The 21,488-nt window shown below is 40.4% G+C and overlaps 2 protein-coding genes and 1 long non-coding RNA gene across 8 annotated transcripts in view; 1 reads left to right on the top strand and 2 right to left on the bottom strand.

Annotated features, from left to right (window-relative positions):
• The window catches only part of PIK3R5 (phosphoinositide-3-kinase regulatory subunit 5), a 107,030-nt gene extending 105,637 nt beyond the window's left edge, over positions 1-1,393 (bottom strand). For both annotated transcript variants that reach the window (XM_056549671.1, XM_056549672.1), the window contains exon 1: positions 1,263-1,393. The gene's annotated coding sequence lies outside the window, so the exon portion shown is untranslated. The remainder of the gene's footprint in view (positions 1-1,262) is intronic.
• Positions 1-21,488, top strand: part of NTN1 (netrin 1) — a 362,388-nt gene that overhangs the window by 191,471 nt on the left and 149,429 nt on the right. For all 5 annotated transcript variants that reach the window (XM_056549688.1, XM_056549680.1, XM_056549683.1 and 2 more), the window contains one exon: positions 16,556-16,889. The gene's annotated coding sequence lies outside the window, so the exon portion shown is untranslated. The remainder of the gene's footprint in view (positions 1-16,555; positions 16,890-21,488) is intronic.
• LOC130297328 (uncharacterized) lies at positions 4,759-17,574 on the bottom strand. The gene is made up of 3 exons (XR_008849479.1): positions 17,233-17,574; positions 12,731-12,893; positions 4,759-6,546 (listed from the first exon to the last, which is right to left on the bottom strand). It is a non-coding gene; the product is annotated as an uncharacterized LOC130297328 (long non-coding RNA).

The raw sequence follows: 21,488 nt of genomic DNA, 5'->3' as shown, positions 1-21,488 counted from the left end.
AATGTGGTAGTGTAAAAGAAAAGGAACAGAAGACCCCCTGGTTTAGTGATCAATGGAGGTCCTAGTGCTAATATCAAAGCATGCAGCAAAGGCAGAGATTTGGGAGATAGGAGACCTGGACAATCTACGCTGTGTCACAGGTTGATGAAGCTCTTTCTGCTTCTGCTCAACCAAGACATACAAGGATTGCAAACATACAACCTGTCAGAGAACACATGCGACCATTTAATACCCAATGAAAGCATAAGATTTCACCGTATAGGCTTGCGTTTTTCTTCCCAAAACTTCTAAAGTCTACAAAATCTAATAATCAGGCAGCTGACAGGAACCATTGATAAACTGCAGTCCTGTATAACCCCCCATACAGATGTAACCATCACATGATTTGCCACCTTTAAGCTCCAGATTAAGGATCCAGATGACTTGTTCACCTATGAAGACACTTCCAGTAAGGTACAGTCCACATATGACCGATCTCAAATCAGTGCACAAACCACATTGGCATTAATGTGGTGTCTTTTCACTTTCTGTCCATCTTAGGCCAACATAAGACACAGGGGTAGTGACATAATCAATTTACATTAAGTGTTTTTTGTAAGCAAACTGAAGTTGCGAAAAAGATGCACTTAGGATATCCTGTATCAGTCTTTATGGTTGTAGGGCAGCATGCAAAGTCCTGCAGGAGTTGACATTCAGATTTTTCATACCAAGGAGTGCCAGTTATAGAAAAGCATTGTTGGCACAGTTACAATGTCTACATCAGTGGTCTCCAAACTGTGGACCTGCAGATGATGCAAAATTACAACTCCCAACATACAAACTGTCATAATTTTGCAACATTTGGAGGCTGGAGTTATATGTTTATTTCTTTATTAGAACCCCGGCTCCATTAATAATGTGGGGCCGTATTGAGTATTTCATGCGAGTACATTCTGTGTTCTCTTCAACAAGCTTTAGTGCGCTTTGCTGAATTGCTTAAACAAAATTTGAATTATGTAGTATAATACTATAGTATTATCAAAATCCTCCATCCAGTGGCAATAGTGATCTGATAACATGTAGATATGTTACCCAGCAGCCCAGGAAACAAGGTGCAAATTCATCGATAGCTTTTTTAAGTCAGTGTAATTCCCCTAATATTGTTTGCAAAGGTAACTAAAAGTAGAAATTCTCATTGCACTCATAATGATACATTCATATGTGACATTTGCCCTGCTGCAATGATCTGAAGGCTTTGACATAGACAGACTAATTGCACTTACCTTCACCTTCTTTACAACTTGACTCTCATCACCTACAGGGGGCAGGAATTCCAAAGTAGTGGTCCCTAGAGATGCCGGATTTTCATCTATCCAATGTCACACGCATCTTGTCTAAGGAAACTGTGTCTCAGAGACATAAGCTGTGACAGAGAGAAAAGGGGAGGGTGGTGGAGGATACCACACACACACACTCCCAGAAGGGATGGACAAATGAAGTGCTTACAAAAGGCTTGCCGGTATACAGACCTGCCCTTGTGTAAGTGCCCATTCACGTATGCTGCTTGTGCATAGATTACAATGCCCTAATATATTCATAAACATATATAGAGAGAGATGTGTGTACATATATATATATATATATATCTTAGCAGAGTTTCTTTCTTATTATGGTCAAAATATAGCTGACGGCTAATAGACAATTCTCTATACCAGTGTTTCCCAACCAGACTCCTCTATAGTTAGGATACAATGCTCTATACTCCTCCCGAAATATGGTCCTAGTAAATATCTACAGTATTTATAACTGGAAGAAGCAAGATCACAATAGTAGCTGCTGCCATGCTGACTCTTTAAACTGTGCCTGTCACTTTGAAAAAACATTTTACAGGTCCTTGAGATAAGACAAAAGTTTTGATCGGTCAGAGTCTTCACTGTGTTCACTGACCTATTAATAGAATGAGCTGAGAGAGAAGTGTGTGCTGACCGAGACAATCCCATAGACTTACATTATAAGTTTGTCTCCTTAGCGTGCTCTTCTGCTATCTCATTCAAGTTAGGGTCTCTCAACATATTAAAAGTTTTTGTAAGTGGCAGTGGCTATTTAAAGGGGTACGCCAGTGGAAAACTTTTTTTTTTTAATCAACTGGTGCCAGAAAGTTAAACAGATTTGTAAATGACTTCTATTTAAAAAAATCTTAATCCTTCCAGTCCTTATTAGCTGCTTAATACTACAGAGGAAAATGATTTTATTTTTGGAACACAGAGCTCTCTGCTGACATTATGACCACAGTGCTCTCTGCTGACACCTCTGTCCATTTTAAGAACTGTCCAAAATAGAAGAAAATCCCCATAGAAAACATATGCTGCTCTAGACAGTTCCTAAAATGGACAGAGATGTCACCAGAGAGCACTGTGTTCCAAAAAGAAATAATTTCCTCTGTAGTTTTCAGCAGCTAATAAGTACTGGAAGGATTAAGATTTTTTAATAGAAGTAATTTACAAATCTGTTTAACTTTCTGGAGCCAGTTGATTAAAAAAAAAAAAAAAAAGTTTTCCACCAGAGTACCCCTTTAAGGCAGTGTTTCCCAGCCCCCAGCTGTTGCATACTGGGAGTTGTAGTTTGCAACAGCTGGAGAAACACGCTGCAAGTTCACAATAAAATCTGCCCGTGTGAACGAGCCCTTAAGGGTTGATCATAGGCATAAGACTTGTTAGCAGTGATCAATCAGGGTTGATTTCATTCATTCCGATCCTATTGTTTTCTCCCAAGATAAATAGTGACACCTCTATAATGTGTATTGCTCCAACCCTGTGAAATGGGGATTTTGGTGTTTGTTTGTTTTTGTCCATGGATAGTGACTCGTTTTGCTTACACAGTTAAAATGTTTGGGGGGAGGTTGACAAGCTCACACCCTGCTTCCAGCTGCTGGTCTATGTGGTTAAAACAGGAACCAGCAGCTTCTTTCATCAACACTTTACTGTAAAAACCCGTCATAGTGTAAGTGCTGGCATCTAAGGGAGATGAGTGCAGTGAGGGCACTCACACTCATCTGGAGAGCCAGCGGCTTTCTTTCTCTTTCTCCTTAATGCCATACAGTGGAGATGTTACTTCTAGCAACCAACCAAATTATAGCACTCAGGACCTGGGCACCAAAGGACATTCTGTTGGCCTCTGTCTAGCAATGAAAGTCTATGGAAATGTGTAGTGTAGATGTGAATAGGGCCTAAGCAAGTTTTCAGAATTAAAGCCAGTACATATTTTGCAGATGCATTGTACCACCCACTGATGTTGCCCTCAAATATAATATTATCAAACATTTGTACCTATGTGTCCCTTAAACCAATAAGTAAGGTGTCTGTGCCCCCTCAACAAATAATACCTCTGTACCTCCAAATGAACTGTACCACCATGACCCTCATGCTTCGCCTCTGGCCGCACTCGGCTATTCAGTTGTATTGATGTCTTAAAGACACCGCGACAAATGAAAGTGGGAAAGCTGATATCGCCTAAGGGAGCCAGCTGGGAGTCCAGTTCTGGACCTCGGTCTGCCAGTTGAGTACTGCTGCACTAAACAATAAGGTTAAGAAATAACAGAGACTCAAATTGTTGAAATTTGACCTTGATTGAGCAACGCAACCCTCTCTAAGAAACACCCGCACAAACAGTGGCGTAGCGGCTGGGGGGGAAGCATCCCAATCATCCACAAGCAACCCCCCAGCGGTAGCACACCATCAACTGTTGATATTACCACAGGGGGGAATGGGGGGGGGGGGATGATGCTGCTGTGGGGGGGGAGGTTTGCTGGTGGGTGATTGAGATGCTACTGCCAGGAAGATGGAGCTGCTGATGGATGATGGGGGTGCTACTGCCAGGGTTAGGGGGATGGCAGGGCAGTAGCATCCCCATCTTCCTGGCAGTAGCATCCCGATCATCCACCAGCACCCTCCCCACTGTCAGTAGCACCCTCATCATCCACCAGCAACATCCCCCCCCCAGCGGTAGCACCTCCATCATCCACCCCTGTGGTAATAGCATCAGCTGATGGTTGATGTGGTGCTAATACTGGGATGGGGGGGCATTACTGGTGGATAATTGGGATGCTACTGCCCAGGGCAGTGGTACCCTCATCATCCACCAGCAACAAACCCCCCCCCCCCAGTAATAGCACCCCTCAGCATCTAGAGCCCCCCAGCACCCCTTTTTCTCTCTGGCATCAGCTTACCGGGGTCAGATTCCCTTCTGTTCCTGGCTGGCTAGTTTGCAGACCACGTGCTGGCTTCTTCCTCGCTCAGATCAGTGCCGGCGGTGCGTCACGTCTGTGCCGTCACGTCCGCCGCTGATGTCAAGTAGCACCCCCATCATCCATCAGCAGCACCATCCTCCTGGCAGTAGCATCCCAATCATCCACCAGCAACCTCCCTCCTCCATATGACGGATGATGAGGGGTGCTATTACCACATTGGGGGGGGGGGGGGGGTTTGCTGGTGGATGGTGATGGTGATGGTGCTAAATCCACCAATTGAGTCTTTAAGTAGTACTGTGGTGCAAGACAATTAATCCCCTATCTAAAGGATACGGGATATGTGTCTGAAAGTGTGGGGTCCGATCGCTGGGATCTCCTGCACCAGAGTACCCCTTTAAGATTTGTACCTCTTTCTGGTTTAACAATTTTCTCAAAACTGAAGAAAAGAAAATGCAGCAAGGCCCTCCATGCACTGTCGAAATCTTTTGTACAATATGACATAAACCTCATATTGACTATCGCAATTGATTAAACTGTCTATGTTACAACTTTTATTTGCATCATTATTGTATACAGTGTTTTCTGCAATGGCAAAGTGTATTTAAAAACTGTGGCTGGCATTTATCATTGTAGGTGTAAGTGAAGCATGTTTCTACACCTTTTTTTTGTATGCTGATAATGTGTAGGAGCGCCAAATTTAATAAAAGGTAGCAGAGAATTTGATAAATTTTGTGCAGGTACACATGTTCTGAAATTTCTCTCTTGACATACACCAAAAAGCTAAGCTGGGCTGGTGTAGTTTTAGAGACTTTTCAGTGGCTTTGCGCCTTTTTTTTGCCTTTTCACAAAAAGACGCAGTTCATAAAACCCTTCCATATCATATTACCAAACCAGTGTATTGCAACTCAAAATCAGCAGAAATGTGTAAACCAAAAGGCGCAAAAAATGCGCAAATAAACCCTGCTTGCGCCTTTTTTGCGCCTTTTCTAGACACAAAAAAAAAGTTTAAAGACAATGATAAATGTCGGCCTGTATCTTGGTTGGTTACAACTATACAGTGTACCAACTGATCCAGAAGTACAACAGAAGGAAAGACAAATTTCCACAATGTGGGGTACCTTGTGTCGACTGGAGTTTAATAGCAGAAGACCGACAAGGGTGGTTGTGTCAACTCTGTATAATCGCAGAAAACGTCACATGGGCCAAGGAAAGATGTCAATATATTTTGGACAAATATAGAATGTCACCTGGAGTGACATATATGGTCAGGTCTGCATCCAGTGTAAACAGCATGAAGCTATATCTGGTACGTGCTTAATTGGGATTCAATAGGCCAGTGGTGGTCATGGTCTGGGGTACATTCTTTGCATGACTAGTATTGTTAGTCGTCATTCCACAATCCTTGAATGGTGAAGGCCATAGGGATCTGTTGAAGGCTATAGCTGACCATCTGCACCCATATCTTCAGGAGGTCTTCCTTATCTACAGTCCCATGCTTTGTGTCATCTGGCTTAAATAATTAGTGGTTGGAAGTAGACAACAATGAACAATTAATTTATGCCCTGCCTTGGCCCAAATTTTACTGGAGTGTAACCCTATTGAACATGTTTGAGATATGCTGGAACAGGCTGTGAGATTTGCTTGCACTTCTCCAAAAATTGTGCACCAACTGCTAGAGCTTCTGAAGTGGGCATGAGTCTAGATGAGTGAATGGAGTGGAGGATGTTTTCCATCTTATGGAATCTATTTCCCAATGGTTGCTGGACATGGTCACCGAAATGGTGAGCAAACCTTTTATTGAATAGGTGTTCCTAATACAGTAATCACCCAGTGTGTATCTCATAGGGTGAAGCCAGATAGATTACTTAAGATTGCCCAGTGGCTCATAAATAACTCACAGCCCTTGTCATACAGAGCACTGAGGAGATCGGTCTCAGTTCATTTTTCTGTTCTGCTTCTGCTTTCGGTCAATGGGAGCAACACAGCTCAAATTAAAGTGAATGGGAGCCGTGGTAACTAACTAATTAACCCAGCTCCATACATTGTTTAGTGTGGGTGCTGCAGATGTGCATTACACCTGATCATCAGGGGTGCTGGGTGTCGGTACCCCGCCAATCAACTATAGATGGCCTAACCTGTAAATAGCGCAACCAATATTTTATTATGGAAAACTTTTTAACGTACTAGAAAGATTGGTTCAAGCCGTGATGTTCCTGGTGGCCATAAATGGCTGTAAAAGTTGGTCAGTGAAGACGCCGGACAGAAAAATTGTAGATGCTTTCGAACTGTGGTGCTTGAAAAGACTACTGCGGAATGGACCGCTAAAAAAAAAAAAAATCCAGTCAGTGATAGAAAAGAATCAAACCAAATATACACAGATGACACAGCTTTGACATATTATGGGCATATCCCAAAAAGAGAGAAGCATCATGCTGGGAATGACCATGAGAAAATGTAAGAAAGGGAGACAGTCCACGCATTGGCTTGACACCACAACAACCGCTGCAGATAAATGCAGTTTTGGGCAGAATTGGATTTTCCACTGTGAAAATTCCACAGCATGTACAGTGAAGAAGAATCTTATTAAAAACAATGCAAGGCATCACTAATGGAGATGCATGATGGAGGTTTATATATGTAAATGAATTGGGGAACCGTGCTTCAAATACATAGGATGATTTATTAAAATATTGTACAAAAAAAATCAACAATATTCATAAAATCATTTGCTAACACAGGGCCCTCGTGAAAGGATACAGTATAACATGTATAATAGTCTAAAATAAATATGAGCTAATACAACCAGTAATATATTATATGCTATATTAGATATTCACTTGTTACTTGTTAGAATATTTAATTAATTAGGAGTTGCACAGTCCGGCATCCGTTACTCCAGCATGTTGTCCAAAAATCAAATAAACACAAAGTTCTTGTTTTAGATCCTGTTGCCCGTTCTATTATGATGTTAATGCCATAAATATTTAGTAGCTATAAGTTACTTTACCCAACTATGCAAAGGTTGGTACTGTTTACCTCTCACACACCAGACATCCTCCACTACAGCTATCAGACACAGCAAGTCCGATGGTGAGTAGTAGCTCATATTTATTTTAGAATATTATACATGTTATACTGTATTCTTTCACAATGGCACTGTTAGGATATGATTTTATGAATACTATTGATTATTTTTTGTAAAAATATTTAAATAAATCATTCTATGTATTTGAAGTGCCTATTCATTTACATATATAAAGGTTCATCATACACCAGCTCCATTAGTGATCTGGTGACATCCTTGAGGTCTGGATTTGAGTATGATTGTATGTGTGAATACACCCTTAAATGGACACTGTCAGATACAGAAACTTTTTATATTTTTACTAAGGAAAATTACAGACCTTTTGTAATATGGTTGTTTAAAATTTTATATTTTTGTATATTTAAGAAAGAGAATGGCTCCTGAAAATTCCACCACTAGGGGTCTCCATACCTACAGGGACACTAACCAGTCCTGCAGAAGCCTCAGGTTTGTCCATGAGTCATAGACAAGTAATGACTTATGGACAAGGCTGCAGGAACCAGATTCACCAATCACCTCCCACCACCTCAAGGGAGGGACACTCCCTCTTTCTTGAGAGGATTTCTAACAATGTAAGCTAATAAAAAGAGGGATTTTTATAATAAATATGTGATTGAGGCATACAAATTAGATTTACATGGTCAGGATTAGGTACTGAGTAACATTATTTTTTTTTGTGGGATCTGACAGGTATGCCCAGGGGTACTCCAGTGGAAAACTTTTTTTTTTCTTTTTTTTATCAACTGGTGCCAGAAAGTTAAACATATTTGTAAATTACTTCTATTAAAAAAAATCTAAATCCTTCCAGTACTTATTAGCTGCTGAATACTACAGAGAATTTTTTTTTCTTTTTGGAACACAGAGCTCTCTACTGTCATCACGAGCACAGTGCTCTCTGCTGACATCTCTGTCCATTTTAGGAACTGTCCAGAGTAGGAGAACATCCCCATAGCAAACATATGCTGCTCTGGACAGTTCCTAAATTGGACAGAGATGTCAGCAGAGAGCACTGTGCTTGTGATGTCAGCAGAGAGCACTGTGTTCCAAAAAGAAAAGAATTTCCTCTGTAGTATTCAGCAGCTAATAAATACTGGAAGGATTAAGATTTTTTAATAGAAGTAATTTACAAATCTGTTTAACTTTCTGGTGCCAGTTGATTAAGATAAGAAAGAAAAAAAAAAGTTTTCCACCAGAGTCCCCCTTTAAAGTGATTTCTCCTTACTCTCACCTATACATGTGTAAAAAATATAACATATGAGGGAGATTTATCAAAATATGTGTAGAGAAAAAGTGGTGCAGTTGCCCATAGCAACCAATCAAATAACTTTTCAGATGCATTTAAAAAAAATCAAAGCAGCAATCTTGTTACTATGGGCAACTGCACCACTTTTCCCTCTACACAGGTGTTGATAAACCTCCCCCTTAGTTCCTAGAATCTGGAGAATGGCCAGTGAAGGGCAGATTTGGAATTAGGATATTTTTTTTTTTTTTGCAGTGGACATGTTGAGCTCCCATATGCCCAATCCTTGTTTCTCCATGAGATCTGTTGAAGGGCCCCATAGACATTATCTATGTGTAACCCCAGCATAAATTGTAACACTGATTCATTCTGCTGTCTGTACAAAATCCAAGAAATCTGATTTATGAGATTCCTTGCACTTGATTTTTGCCTGTACTATCCATGTTGCAGTAGGTGTAGGACATCCTCTTGTGGTAAATTTTGTGTACTACAACAAAAAAAATTATTTAAAGGGATAAGGGTAATTTTAACATTTTTTTTTTTTTTTAAACTCGTGACAGCCACAACTCTGAGCTTTGACCAATTCTCTTAGTAGCCTCTGTCCTGGTGCAGTGTTTAACAGTCCAGATTCCAGCATAAATAATACATGAAGATTATTCCCTGGTTGGACTTAATGGATGTATGTCTTTTTTCAACCATACTAACTATGTAACTATGTAAGATTTGTGATCCTTTTATATTCCTCTTAGTATTTCCAGAAACTTTGGTGCTGAATTTTACCTGATCCCTTTTTTACCTGATTGTAATTTCAGTTAACACTGCAGATTCCTTGATTTACTAACCTCCCTTTAATGAAGAGTTAAAGGGGTTCTCTGGTGCTTAGACATCTTATCCCCTATCCAAAGGATAGGGGATAAGATGCCTGATCGTGGGAGTCCTGCCGCTGGGGACCCCTGTGATCTTGCACGCGACAGCCGGTTTGTAATCAGTGAGAGGCGGAGCCTGACGTCACATGTCACATGTGGAGCTGTATTCAAAGTATCTTTTTTAATTGAATTGACTGGAAATGTAGACTTGCAAATTTTCTACTTAAACCAAGTGTCAGTTTGGTGTTTATGTGGCATTAATCCTGTTTTCCATGTACAGTACATATATATTAAGCAAGCTTTAATAATGCCCAGTTCTGTTAGTTTCCATAAGGTGGCACTGCAGCCTAGTCTGAATATGTACATTGTATTTACAAATATTGTCCATCAATAATGGTGGAGTAAGAGAATCCTATTGTTCATACAAGACCATGAACTACAGACCATGTTCTTTATACATGGTGGTGTTGTAGATATATGGGTTGCAGGGTTGGCCCATAGACCATTGGTGCTATGTAGAGGAACAGCAACAAAATATGTTTCCATCATCTCGTTATATCCGTACTCCTTACATTGGTTAAGCATTCTCTAACATGCAGCTGCTACCAACACTTACTTGATCTTTTTTTCTGTTGCTTTTTCAAAGTGGAAGTTTATACACTGCTCAAACAAATTGAACACTAAGGCTGCTTTCACACTATAAAATTAATCCGTTAAAAGATCCGTTATAAAAACCCTGAAAATCGGCAGTTAAACGGCCGTTACCAAACCCCATTATACTTTCGTCTTTACATAGTTGAATGTGTTGACAACAAAATCACACAAAAATTATCAATGGGAATCAAATTATCAACCCATGGAGGTCTGGATATGGAGTCACACTCAAAATCACAATGGAAAACCGCACTACAGGCTGATCCAACTTTATGTAATGTCCTTAACACAAGTCACATTGAGGCTCAGTAGTGTGTGGCCTCCACGTGCCCGTATGACCTCCCTACAACACCTGGGCATGATCCTGATGAGGTGGAGGATGGTCTCCTGAGGGATGTCCTCCCAGACCCGGACTAAAGTATCCGCCAACTCCTGGACAGTCTGTGGTGGATGGAGCGAGACGTCCCAGATGTGCTCAATTGGATTCGGGTCTGAGGAACGGGCGGGCCAGTCCATAGTATCAATGCCTTCCTATTGCAGGAACTGCTGACACACTCCAGCCACATAATGTCTAGCATTGTCTTGTATAGGAGGAACCCAGGGCCAACTGCACCAGCATATAGTCTCACAAAGCCCACAAAAGAAATGCCACCCCACACCATTACTGACCCACCGATAAACGGGTCGTGCTGGAGGATGTTGCAAGCAGCAGAACATTCTCCACGGCGTCTTCAGACTCTGTCACGTCTGTCACATGTGCTCAGTGTGAACCTGCTTTCATCTGCCCGGTGTTGGGCTGTAAGCACAACCCCCACCTGTGGACGTCGGGCCCTCATACCACCTTCATGGAGTCTGTTTCTGACTGTTTGAGTGGACACATGCACATTTGTGGCCTGCTGGAGGTCATTTTGCAGGGCTCTGGCTCCTGCTCCTTCTTGCACAAAGGTGGAGGTAGCGGTCCTGCTGCTGGGTTGTTGCCCTCCTATGGCCTCCTCCAAATCTCCTGATGTACTGGCCTGTCTCGTGGTAGCGCCTCCATGCTCTGGACACTACGTTGACAGACACAGCAAACCTTCTTGTCACAGCTCGCATTGATGTGTCATCCTGGATGAGCTGCACTACCTGAGCCACTTGTGTGGGTTGTAGACTCCGTCTCATGCTACCACTAGAGGGAAAGCACCAAAACATCAGCCAGGAAGCATAGGAACTGAGAAGTGGTCTGTGGTCACCACCGGCAGAACCACTACTTTATTGGGGGGTGTCTTGCTAATTGCCTATAATTTCCATCTGTTGTCTGTTCCATGTGAAATTGATTGTCAATCAGTGTTCTTCCTGAGTGGACAGTGGGATTTCACAGAAGTGTCATTGACTTGGAGTTACATTGTGTTGTTTAAGTGTTCCCTTAATTTTTTTGAGCAGTCTACTTTACCTAGCATGCTATTTAGTTTTAAGTGATATCGCTCATACACATTGGGAAACTAGAGTCTAATGCTGTAATGATGTCATTATTATCCAGTGAATAAAAGCAACTCTTTACCACAGTGTTCAGACCCAAATTAATAAAATAAAAGACAGGAGAAGTACGCTTACTCCCGGCTCTATGTCACGTGACCTTGATGAATGTTTAAAGGGGTACTCCGGTGAAAACCTTTTTTCTTTTAAATCAACTGGTGGCAGAAAGTTAAACATATTTGTAAATTACTTCTATTAAAAAATCTTAATACTTCCTGTACTTATTAGCTGCTGAATACTACAGAGGAAATTCTTTTCTTTTTGGAATGCTCTCTGATGACATCACGACCACAGTTCTCTCTGCTGACGTTATTATAATAATAATGCTTTATTTATTGTTGTCCTTAGTGGGATTTTAACCCAAGTCCCCAGCACTGCAAGGCAGCAGTGCTAACCACTGAGCCACCATGCTGCCCTTAGCATACATCTGCTATGCATGGTTGCTAAAATGGACAGAGATGTCAGCAGAGAGCACTGTGTTCGTGATGTCATCAGTGTTCCAAAAAGAAAGGAATTTCCTCTGTAGCATTCAGCAGCTAATAAGTACTGGAAGGATTAAGATTTTTTAATAGAAGTAATTTACAAATATGTTTAACTTTCTGCCATCAGTTGATTTAAAAGAAAAAAGGTTTTCACCGGAGTACCCCTTTAAGTCTATCGAGCAATCCTGGTCTCATAGGCACAGAACTTCTCATGATTGAAGAAAACTTTTTGACTTGTCCATATGACATGTCAAAAGTTTTTGTATTTACTCTTAATAGGTTAAGTATATGTTTTCCTCAAGAGAGATGTTAGTCTACTCATTTGCTACTAAGAGGACCCATGGCTTATCCATTTTTTTTTTTAAGTAAATACTTGTTTTCCCCATGATGTATAAGTTCTGAAGGATTGAATAGTGTCAAAGAGTGTAAAGCTATTTAATCATGCATTTCCAGTTAGAATAGCAGAGGAATATCATTACACAGAATTAGAATAAATGTTTCAAGATTTAAATTTCATTGGGAAATGAAACAGACAGGTCCATAAAGCCAAAATGTCCTCTTTAAAGGGATTGTAATATATAGTGATTGCTGAGACAACAATATTACCCATTACTTTTTTTTTTTTTTTTTACTATTTATTCTCCTACCTGTAGCCCATGTACCTACATTGTTATGAATGTTGTTGTCCTTGGTTATGTCCCAAAGTGCTCCTAAGCTCCCCTGCTCTGTCGTTTATTTTCTCCCTCTGTCCGACAGTCCAGCAGCCTGACAAGTCTCAGCAGTAAATGAGGGGGAGGAGAATGTCATCAAATGTCTGAACTATTTAAATCTAAGATAAAAAAAAATTGGTCACTTCATATAGCAAAAATATGGGTGTAGTGAGCATTTCCACCCCACTGTCGTCTTACAGACTTTTGGAACAGTGGGCTGTGCAAATGAAAAATGTAATTTTTCATTTTCATGGACCACTGTTCCAAAACATCTGTCAGACATCATTGTGGCGTTAATGCTTACTGAAACCCTTGTTACATTCTTTGAGGGGTGCAGCTTCCAAAATGGGGTCACATGTGGGGGCTTTGCACATGGCCTTCAATTCCAGCCAAATTCTCTCTCTAAAAAGCCCAATGGCGCTCATTCTCTTCCTTAGCCCTGTAGTGCACCAGCAGAGCACTTTACATCCACACATGGGGTATTTATATACTCGGAAGAAATGGGGTTAAAAAATTTGTGGGGCTTTTTTCCTATTACCCCTTGTGAAAATGAAAAATTTAGGATAACACCAGCATTTTTGTGAAAAAAAAATAATTCATTTTCACATCCAAATTTAACGAAAATTCTTTGTGTCAGAACCGCTCTAACGATCAGACACCCTTGTGCAAATCACCTCAAATGTACATGGCGCTCTAACTCCTGAGCCTTGTTGTGTGCTCGCAGAGCATTTTACATCCACATATGGGATATGTCCATACTCTGGAGAAATTGCATTACAAATTTTGGGGGTCTTTTTTTTTCTTTTACCTCTTGTGAATATTACATGTATGGGGCAACACCAGCATGCTAGTGTAAAAAATTAAATTTTTTACAATAACATGCTGGATTAGACCCAAACTTTACCTTTTCATAAGGGGTAAAAAGGAGATTTGTTAGTCAATTTCTCCGGAGTACAGAAATACCCCATATGTGGCCCTTAACTGTTGCCTTGAAATACGACAGGGCTCCGAAGTGAGAGAGCGCCATGTGCATTTGAGGCCTAAATTAGGGATTTGCAAAGGGACAGACCCGGATGCAAGAATGACACTTGCTTCTGATACTAAAATTACCCTACAGCAGTGTTTCCCAAACAGGGTGCCTTCAGCTGTTGCAAAACTCCCATCATGCCTGGACAGTCAATGGCTGTCCGGCAATACTGGGAGTTGTTGTTTTGCAATAGCTGGAGGCACCGTTTAGGAAACAGTGCTGTACGAGACGTTTTTCATTATTATTGGGGAGGGGGGGGGGGGACTGTGTATGGGTATATGTAGTGTTTTACTTTTTATTTGGTGTAGGTGTAGTGTTTTTAGGGTACATTCACACAGGCGGGGGTTCACAGCGAATTTGCCGCTGTGAGTTTGTGCTGCAGTGGAAAATTAGCTTTATCTCAAATTTGCAGTGAGAAACTCACTGTAAACCTCCACCCATGTGGGGGGGGGAGCCTTCATCTCTTGCAAAACTACAACTCCCAGCATGCCCTTTGGCTGTCCGTGCATCCGTGCATGCTGTGGAGTGTAGTTACACAACAGCTGGAGGCACACTGGTTGCAAAACACTGAGTTTGTTACTTAACTCAGTGTTTCACAACCAGTGTGCCTCCAGCTGTTGCAAAAATACAACTCCTAGCATGTACGGTCTTTCAGTGCATGCTGGGAGTTGTAGTTTGCAACAGCTGGAGGCACACTGGTTGCGAAACACTGAGTTAGCTAACAAACTGTCTTTCACAACCAGTGTACCTTCATCTGTTGGGACTTGTAGTTATGCAACAGCTGGAGGCACACTACTGCAATTCCCAGCATGTGCATTGGCTGTCAGTGCATGCTGGGGGTCGTAGTTAAGCAGCTGCTTTAGGCACACTTTTTCATAGAAAAAAACACAACCCCCAGCATGCACAAACTACCAAAGGACATGCTGGGAGTTGTAGTTGTGCCTTCTGCTCTTGCATAACAACAACTCCCAGCATGCTCTTTTGTGCATATACAGATTAACAACGTGGGTGCTTGACTGCTGCTCTCTTTAAACTGGGGACTGGAGACTTGGGACCCCTGTTATTGTGATCGGTGAAAGCCCCAGCAATGGGACACCCAGCAGTCAAACATTTTTTATGCTGTGACGTGTTGGCCTCTGGACAGCCTCTTTTAAAACCATAGTTGTCAAATGTGGTTAGCTTTTATGAGCAGCATAGTGGAAAGAAGATGTTAAATCCTGCATCCATCTTCATGATCAATTTTTATTTTTTATTGTGCGAATGCATCATAAATGCTAAATAAATTAACTGCAATAAGTCTTGCAACTTGCAATTGATGGTCCTGTACTACCCTTAGGCCCTGTCAGGATGAGACCCTCAGTGATCTGGGGCTCCCCTGCAAGGTTTCTCCCTGTTGTACCATAATGTTGTATCACTTTAATGCCTAGACAGCATCCTTGTAGTACAGAGGACCTATGGGAGGTCTCAAGGACCTGTGACAACAAATCACATGATTTGTTGTCACATGTTCTCCCAGAGAGCACCAGCTTAACCTATGACCCGCAGCTTGACCAATGGGCTTTAGTCCAGCCCCCCACTATATAAAGGGGCGGCCATTACGATTCTCTTCTTCTCTTCTGCTACTGAGCACAGCAAACACCAGATATCTCAGTGCAAGTGATCAGCATCTGGAAGACCCCAAAAGCTACAGTCATTCCAGTAAGTCTCAAGTCTATGTCTGCTGTCACTGAAACTAGTCAAGTCCTGCATAAAGTCAAGTCCAATCTCAAGTCAAGTTAATTACAAGTATATTGGTCCAGCAAGCTGCGAGGTCCTTCTGGGTCCTGGCCACCTCTCTGGGATATTTGGCCTTAGCTGTGAAGATAATTCCTTCTGTCTTATACTCAGTAAAGCCTCAGTTTGACCATAACTGGTTGTGGACTCTTATTTCACTACTAGCAACTGGGATAGTAGAGAATCCGGCCGTGTGGTGTTCCGGAACCCTAAAACCACACTGGCGTCACGAACACTAGGGGATAACAACATCTTGCACCTGGGGGTTAATACCATTTGTTCCCACCACTCGCACTGCTACACCCGTGGTCCCGCCATAAACCCGTGGGTCACCACACAATCTTTTTGTTTATATAGTGTTGAGGTAGACCAAACCATCTCCATGGTAACAGACAACAAATATTCAGTGTAGTCTGATCCTGCAGTCGCACTTTTTTCCAGCAGTCCCCTAACTTCTTGGCAATCTTCTGAATGTTTGGAATAGATGGAAGAAAGTATGACTGCAAGATCGGATTTTACAGGTATTGTTAGTTATAGAGATTCATAGGGCTGCAAAAAGGCTGAAGACCCAAACAAAAAGTACATTTTTAATTCAGCCCCCTTTCAAAATTATTTTGATTTAGAAGCATGGAGACAAAAAAAAAACATGGATACAAATATGCACATAGCTTATAATTTATTTTGAACTGTTTTATATTCCCAGTTTTATTTTCTATTTATAATAAAGAATCTACAACAAATTACAGAATAGAAATAATGATTTATAAAATATAAAAAATGTATTTAGTGCGCAAACTAAACAATTTAGCAGTTTAAGTTTTTATTTATTTATTTTATTTCTAATATTAAATATAAAATCTCTCATTGCTATTTCTGTTAAAGATGGGGCATAGGCAGAACTGTATATTAAATAAACATGTCTTCTCATTTAGATTGTTTCTACTTTTTATTATTTTCTGTATTTTGTCTCTATGTACACAGGATCTTTCTCTGTCTGGAAGTGAAATTATCCCTTAGATTCAGCTTCTTTGGGAACCACAGAACCATGAAATCTCCCAAACACCCCTGTCCGTCCAAGGCAAAGTGCCACTTCAGGCCGCCCCCCCTCATCCTCCACACCCCTCCTAAAGCTTGGATACCCCTTACAAGCACTCAGGAATGTCACACCCAGAGCCGCAGCAGGTGGAAACGACAAGAGACAACGTTTCATGCAACACGTGGCTGCATATTTTGGAAGGAACTTCTTGAAGTAACATCACTTTGGTATCTCGTGTGGAGAGACTCCATAAATCTCCATATCTGGGTCTCACAAAAGGTAAGAAATTGACCACTTTGTTGCCTTGTACATTCTCGCCAGTCCTGATACAAACCCATAATTCCTTTTTTGTTTTTATAAACTGTACAACACCAGAATAATATTATAGCATTATATATAGTGGGATGACACAAGTGTAAAATCAGATCCATTTTTCTCTCTAAAATTGCTATTTATTTATTTATTTTTTTGCATTTGGCAAAGCGTAATAGAAAAAGTAACACTTTTTTTTTTTAAATCTTTTTTTTTTTTTTTTCTTTCCTCCAACTACTAAATGCCTTGAATTAGTCCCTGGTAATTATTTTGGCATTTCAGAATACCAAGTGGTTGGAATAATGCTCACCATTCATCCCCCGCCGGCTAATCTTCAAGAAAAAGCCACAGAGAGACACACAAAATGCTATTTGCCGACAATTGAATAGAGCTGTCACTCCAGAAATGAAACAGCCTAGATCGCTTCAGAACGGTCTCATACCAGGATTTCCACAAGACGTACATTTTACTTGCTGGGGAGAGAAATAAAATTAGCGTTCTATTATGATCTCCTATTCTGTTGTGTACAGGGCAGAAAAAGTACTAATTATATATAACTACATCTCAGACTTAATTATTGCTATTATACGCACTGAGAAATACACATTAAGCAGGTTATGTTTTACCCTTCTAAAGAAATCATTAAAATGGTTGTTTAATGAGATTTGTTATCGTGATGCTATGGAAATGAGTAGCAAAGTAAATAATTAGGAATTTATTTTTTGGGGTAGGGGATAAGAAGTGCATAATCTGGAAGTAATGAATAAGGCAAAACATCTATGAGGGTCATAGAAACATGGTGTTCTGCTTACAGTAGACGATAAGGAGTATTCACCAAATAGTAGTAATTTAGAAAGCTAAAGGATAAGGTAAGAGCATATTCTAATTTTTTTCTTATTTTTGTTTCAATTAATTTAGATAATTATTTTAGCCCTAAAACTATTGTCGTTGTTTCTATCTATCTATCTCATATCTATCTATATATCTCATACATATCTATATATCTCTTATCTATATATCTCTTATTTATCTCGTATCTATCAATCTATCTTTGTCTATGTATCCATCAATATGTGACACTATTTCATGAAATCACTCACAATTTCATTCGCCATCATGAAATATTAATGATTCTCTTAAAAAAGTAATCACTGGGGACAGTGTATGGCAGAGCCGATGTATTTGAGCCAAGAACCAAACTCTGTTTATTCACCCAATGTGTAATGCTCACTAGTAGTTAGTTTTTGTGTGTTTTATTCCCCATTCATTATTCAGTCAACACTGACCTATTCAATAGTGTTATTATGTATTTGTTCACATCAGCCCCCCTCCTTCAATCTGTCTCATTCCCTCTTTCAATCTGTCTCATTCCCTCTCACAACTTTTACTCAGTTTTTCCGCTCCATCTCTAATGTTTACTATGTACCTTAAATATGGCACAGTACTGCTCTACTTGTTATATAAGATTACTTTCATGTACTTTTATGATAGCAACTTAAATAGCCCTTTACGTTAACACAATAAATAGGGAGAGATTTTTAATCGGTAGATCGGTAGAAGTTCCCTTGATTTAATAAACTCTTACCCACTTTGCTAAATTAGGCGCAGAAATACATTTACGATGTGATTTCTAAAGGCTGACAGCAGGTATGCACTGAATTAAATTGTTGCAAGACATGTCTTCAGCTTGAAATGGCTTATTTTTCAGGTGCATTTCAAAAGTGGTTTAAACAAAAATGGGGTTGTTTAGAAAAATTATGAAAATGTCAGAAATGTATTTAAATAACTAACAAATATAGTAACCTCTGCGATCCCACGATGATCACTTCGTTTATCCAGTCTTAGTTTAGAAATGGAGGTCACAGTGCCGTTGCAGCAAATCAGCGCACTTGGCAAATACACTTCGTACTCCTAGCATCACAGTTCCCATTACAGAGCTGTGATGCCAGGGTAACCCCTTTAAAATTATTTACTCATTTATTTGTTCTATCTGCTTTTGGAAAAGTAGGATGACAACCAGTATATCCATTATTATATCCATTATACATATATTACCGTTCTTACAAGCTTCCTCCGAGCTCTGAGCCCACAGCTAATTTATTATAAATAGACGGGACTGAACTTTTAATCTGGAATCTAGGAGAGCTGAGAGTTGTATTGTTTGTTGCCAACCGTTCCTGGAAATACATATACCTAAGAACTGTTCAGACTTTGTTTTATTTTTTATTTATTTTAATAGTTTTAGGGGTGGATGTTACTTAACAGGATTATAAGGAAAGCAATATTTTTTAAGTCAGGTAGGCCCTAAAAAAATAAATAAATACAATTACCTTTCTTAGTAAACAGAAGCTAGGTAAAAAGAGTGCTACTACGGCACTGCGATATACAAGTATAGAGCCGGTCCACAGGCTAGGATAGATTGTGCAAAGCCGATGTTTTTGGTGCTCAGGTATTATGAAATAGCAGCAAGTATTCACATGAAGAAAGGAAACAACCGGCCACTCACCATATTCATCTTCATGCTTTATCGCATGGTAGAATACTCTCATAGGTACAAAGGGAGAGGGAACAACAACAACAAGCTCCATTTCGCACTAAACACAGTCCTTCTTCCGGCCATGAAGACGCACTGTGTTCAGTGCGAAACGGAGCTTGTTGCCTGTGTAACCCCCGCACCTTCCCTCTCCCTTTGTACCTATGTGAATATTCTACCATGCAATAAAGCAAGAAGATGAATATGGTGAGTGGCCGGTTGTTTCCTTTCTTCATGTGAACAATTACCTTTCTTACTTACCTGCCTCCACCAATATAACGGAGCTTCAGCCCCTGCACTTCGCGTCAGATTTGAAAATGTGACGTTGTAGTCCCACTCAGCCAATCAGTAGGACAGGGCCCCATTGTAGCCGCTCATTGGCAGAAAGGGCCCAGACCTGGATGATGTCACATTGACAGACCTGGAAGGGCAGCGGTGCACGGATCCAAACTCCATGATACCAGCAGAGGCTTCCTTTTCTATTTTAAGGCAGCATATTAAAGATACAGGCCCATACTTCTTGTACCCAGAACAGCAACAAAATATATATTTTTTATATTTAACACATATCTAATAGGAGCACTGACCGCTGTATTCATGAGAGGAGCGTTTTACATACCCAGTAGCCTATCAGATACCATCCTGAGGGGGGAGGTAGACTCCTGATATAGCCCGTTATATACTTTCAGAATTCCTACGAGCCAAATTACCAATTTTATGTACTTCTTTAGTTGGTAAGAGAACAGTATGTAATATGCTAATGCTTTCTAGGTTTTGTTTTCCATTATATGGTTTACAGGCTGAAACTGGCATGAAATAGAAAAGAAAATGTGTACTCGTCCCTAAATCTGGCACGTCTCCAATGTCCTTTCCAACATATACATAGTCCACGTGACACTGCAACCAATCACTGGCTGTAGCTGTCTCTGTTCGCTTGTATGTCATGTGACTGATGTTGACGTCTGGCAGTGGATTTAGGAGTGAGTTAAAAAAAAAAAAAGTATTCTTTAATATTTTATACCGGTTCCAGGTTATAATCAATTAAAAATTAATTATTTAAAGATAAATCTCTGAAAAGGTGACATTTATGTTTTTGTTCAAAATTTTACAGGTACTTCTTCTAGATTAAGACACACGGTCTTCTCTTGTCACTAATAGACTGAAACCGGCTATAGCTGACAACTGAAGTATATAGCTGTCAAGGTGTGTTCTGCATACAGCTGCCTTAGGGCGATATGTGGTCCAGCCAAACATCTCGTTGGGCAACTACTCTATCACACCTAGGTCTCTTGACATTAACCTTTCGAATAGCACTTCGCTTCCATTTCTGTGAATAGGGATTAAATTACACTGTTCATTTAAAAAACAAAAAACAAAAAAAAAAAAACACTTAGTTCGGCATTAGCATTTAACACTTTTACCAAGTGTCTGGACTGCAATGACTTAATTACGGACAAGTGACAACTGGAGACTCCCACAGAGAATAAGTGTGAGTTTCAGATTTTAGCTGACAATATATTATTACCTGTGGAACCGGATTCCAGCATGACTGGAAGACTTGAGCTCACTGCTTGCCGCACCATGGCTCTTCACATGCCAAGCTGCAAAGGGACAGGGACGCTGGTGAGTCAGTCTAATTTGTTTTCACTAAGCATATTAGTGGGAATGGTAGTAGGATGGATCGGTGATTCCCCCCCCCCCCCCCATCATGAAGCAGGATAGGTTAATTCTTGATTAATCAGGTAACCATGGTAATATGTGAATTTCATTTAGGACATGTGGAGAGTTTCTGTATTTTAAGTATGATCAGATATGGTCCTAAGATGCAGCATAGATTAAATGTAATTGACCTGAATTGTGTTTGTACCTACAACACTCTCATTTGGGCTGGAATTAAATATTCATCTTGTGTACAAAGAAAATTACAGAAATCAGATGCTTTAGGGAGGCAGACGGAGTAAACGTTCATTCTGGATTATATTATGCATGCATAGTTAAGTCGCATATTCTTTTCAGTATATGGACTGTCCTCA

The sequence above is a fragment of the Hyla sarda genome, chromosome 13, assembly GCF_029499605.1.
Source record: "Hyla sarda isolate aHylSar1 chromosome 13, aHylSar1.hap1, whole genome shotgun sequence".
NCBI lineage: Eukaryota > Metazoa > Chordata > Amphibia > Anura > Hylidae > Hyla > Hyla sarda.
The sequence above is the reverse complement of the archived record's forward strand: the minus strand, read 5'-3'. Positions and strand labels throughout refer to the sequence as shown.